This window comes from Cupressus sempervirens, chromosome 8 (genome assembly GCF_028749045.1).
Source record: "Cupressus sempervirens isolate cs-2001-9-10 chromosome 8, ASM2874904v1, whole genome shotgun sequence".
Lineage (NCBI taxonomy): Eukaryota > Viridiplantae > Streptophyta > Pinopsida > Cupressales > Cupressaceae > Cupressus > Cupressus sempervirens.
Window position 1 is genome coordinate 278,820,768 of NC_143125.1, and position 4,138 is coordinate 278,824,905.

Below are 4,138 nucleotides of genomic sequence, written 5' to 3' on the forward strand. Positions count from 1 at the left end.
TAACTTGTTGCTATTTCTAATTTTGATCAATTTTAAGTTAAACTTGGTATTCTATGGCTTTCTTCCATACAATATATAACTTTTCCTATTCATAAGTGCATTAATTTCCCCGTAATGGAGAAATTATCACCATTAATCATTCCCTTTATAAGTTGTTGTGTCTTAGAGATTGTGATGAGATTGATTTTTATTGGCCATCTCATCATGAAAAACCACTTACTAGTCCCAATAATATTTATAAAAACTATAAAAAAATATAAAGTAGTCAAGATCATGTAACTCAGTCTTCCTAAGGGTTATTCTCCTCACCTATCTTACCTACTTCATCTTCTGAACCTTCTTTACCTTCTATATGTATCCATTCAACTACTATATCTGAACCCATTTTTGTTCCTTCTTCGAAACCTACGGTAGTTGATCCTAGTTCTAGTATATCTCATAAGACTATTTGTAACCAACATCCCTATTAGCATTGCAAGAATCATCAAGCTAAAGCTAAGACTAGATCTCATTCTATTGCTTCTCAACTTGCATCTTCATCTCAACCTTTACCTTCCTTTAATCAAACCATGCACGAGTCTTTGGAGGAAGATAAACAAGGTAACACTATGCATATGGATAAACATGATGATTCTATTTGTATCTTAGGTTCTATAAATCTTGATATGGAAGATACTTTAGATAATGAATATGTTAGTAGTGATGAAGAATTAATTGATATGGAAATGATTTTCCTACCATTCTTTCTAGACAACTTACAATCACTCCTAGTAATGAGCACGGTGAATCTCAAAGTCCTTTCTTAGAATTGGTTGTGATTTCTACTATGATGAATGGAATTCCTCTTGCGAGTTGTCATCCTTCCCCTAGCATTTCTAACCGAGATGAGGGGGAGGCACACATAATGCTCGATGTGGACTTTATTTACCATTTTAGTTTTTGTATTCTTGTGTTATTTTTTCTCCCGTGTTGCACTTTTGTTATATGTTATGACTTGATTGCTTTAGATGATCCTTGTTTCTTTGTTGAGCATAAGAGAATAAAGTGATCACCTTGTTGTATACATTCTTCTATTTGTATCTCTTTTCTTCTATATGTTTTTACATGTTATGTTGTACTTGTGCTATTTTTTGTACTAGTCATCTTGGTTGCTTATGATATGGTAGCACCCTTTCTTTTTGGTCTCCATATTATTGGCCCAAAAAGACTCTTCTTCATAACTCTTACATGCCTTTTCCTCCATTGTGTTTTAGTTCTACTTCCTTTGGGGCGTAATGATATTTCATACTTGATATAATATTATGTATTATTATATGATCGTACTAACCCCAAAGTTTGTAGATCCCTTTTGTTATTTCTTTTGTTATGTGCTCATTTCCCTTGATATGTTTCTCTTCTTGGGAGCATCTCATAGTGGAAATGTTCTTTAGTGGATACATGTATTATTTCATTAAATCTATTTCTCCCATTGAGGCATTTTCAATCACTTTAACATAGGGGCATACACTCTACTCATCCTTTGACCATGAAGTTGAAAATATAGATTTTGTGTATAGCTTGGAGTATGTATGAATTCTAAGTTATTCCCAAATCTATGCTCTCTCTCTCTGGTTTCCTATAACTATTGATAGTTCCTAGGGTTTAGTCTCTTTTGGACCTCTCTCTGAACTATTGACAATTTGGGAGGCTCAATCCTTGTTTTTGGACCCTTCTTTTGACTATTGACAGTCTTGAAAACCTGATCTTATTTTGATCCCTTAAGGACACACACATCCTTATACCTTGGTCAATTTTTTATTCTTATTTTTGGGACATGGAGGTCCCTTAAAGTTGGATCCTTTGATAGAATAACTAGCATGCCACACACACTTGCTAGACCATTCAATGCCATCCCCTTATGCAATGACCTTTACCCCTTTCTTTTCTTTCCCCTTTCTTGTGTGGCTCACAGTATGGAACAAAAGCCTTACTGGGTAAGTAACTACACTCCTTTGTAGTGATTTTCTCTCTTATTGTGATTTTGGATGTAACAAAGACTTGAGTTTCTTGGGGGCTTGATGATTTTTTTGTCTCCTACATCGTGATAAGATCAACTCTTTTCTCTTGATCTACTTTACTATGAGTTTGACAAAAATCATACTCCTACTAAAGTGGGGGCTAAATGTACTATCTTAAATGGACACACTTGAATTTTAAGACCTCTTAGCACCCTTTCCATAATGCCTTTCTTGGACTATGGATGAACCTATGCTCGATGTCCTCTTTTTCCTATCTTCTTCTACTTTCTTCTCTATTCCTTCTAGTAACTACCATAGCTCTTTGTGGATCCCTTGAATTGACCTCTGGGACTAGGTCGACCTTATCCCCAAAGATTTTGGGGCTTAGGGTCCGAAAGGCCTTGGGGGGTTTAATTATTTTTACTTCTCTCTCTAGTCAGCTTGTATCATTTTCTCATTTGAAAACTCATTTTCATATCTCATATTCTCATAACATCTCATGCAACCCAATTTCATCTCTCAAGCTCAAGAATTCATATCCTTTTGAAGAAAAGTAAGCTATTCAAGGAGTTCAAGCATTCAAGTGAGGATATTTCTATCAAGCATTGAATGATCCTTTGTGGGTATTTCCTCTTCAAGATCTAGCTTACTATTGTCTATTAAAGGGGTAGATATGTAGTGAAGCATTCATTATCTTCTACATTGATGCACACTTACATCTATGACACCATAATGGGATTATGTTAGAACCATTGAAAATTGTGGAGATACCCTACATTCCTATTCCTAATTCAAGATCCACAATACATTACTAGTAAAATCCTTATTGAAAAGAGTTTTTAGCAAGGTGAATCCTAACAATTATCTTGTTTTCAGTCTTTTACATTTACATTTAACATTTATGATATATTCCTTAACCTAGGGCTTAGTGAGGAAAGCCCTCATCCAACAAACAAACAAAAAAAAAAAATCATTTTCTGTGTAGGAGCAACATAGTACAATTTTGCATGTAGACCAGGAAATAAATCTATAGAAACTTTCTCAAGAAGTTGGTTCAATTTTTTGCATGCAGACCAGGAAATAAATCTATAGAAACTTTCTCAAGAAGTTGCTTCAATTTTTTGATAGTGCCATCGAACTATGTCAACTCTGTGAGAATCACCCCTTCCAGGTTGACCTAGTCCTTACTACTTTTTTGGATGAACGATTTATGGGTTTTGCTCCCTTTGTCATTTCATGTAGGAATTTAGAGTCAAATATTCAAAAATAGGCTTGGATTCACAAATTTTAGAGCTAAAATACATCTTCTTCTTCATATTTCAAGGTGAATCTTTTACATTTAATTTCCTTTCATATCTTCACCCTAAATCTATATCTTAATTGGACTGATTATATAAACTTAGCACTTAGATCTACATTATTTAAGCAATTAGTTTAATTTTGCATATAGATTATCCTATAAGGGTCAAAGAGTGTATTTCCTTGTATTTCATTCTCCTTTATAATTAGAATTTAGTATTGGCACCCTTCTTCCTTTGGGTTCTAGATAAGCTAATTCAAATTATAAGAGGAATCATATTTTGAGATTTGCCTCTTTCCCTCACATACATATTTGAATGGCTTAATGGACCAAAAAGTGGAGACCTACAATCCTATTAAAGTGTTTCCCTTCCCTCCCTAAATAAATAGTTGGTGATGTGTTTCATCAGGTCCATGTAGATGATGATATATTTTGTGGGCCTAGAACCATGCGGTAGGTAACATGGAAAATTAATAGAAAACCAAGAGACATCATGTGACATGGGCATTGAGTGGATTACATATCATCATTGCCAAGTGTTATGTTCTTGTGATCTTGTGAACCCAAGGATGAAGGGGGGGGGGGGGGGGGGGGGGGGGGAGAGAGAGAGAGAGAGAGAGAGAGAGAGAGAGAGAGAGAGAGAGAGAGAGAGAGATTGCAAGATCACAAGTTTGTGACATGTGGACCATCTTGGTGGAGGGCCTAAGTGGGGATGATGGCATGTGGGGCCAAGAGGATCTAACATAGATAACATTGAGTGAATTGTCATGCAACACTTGGCATGTGATAGTTGCACAGGTGTTATCTCTAGGCTATAGCGGTTTGTGATGACCAACCATAA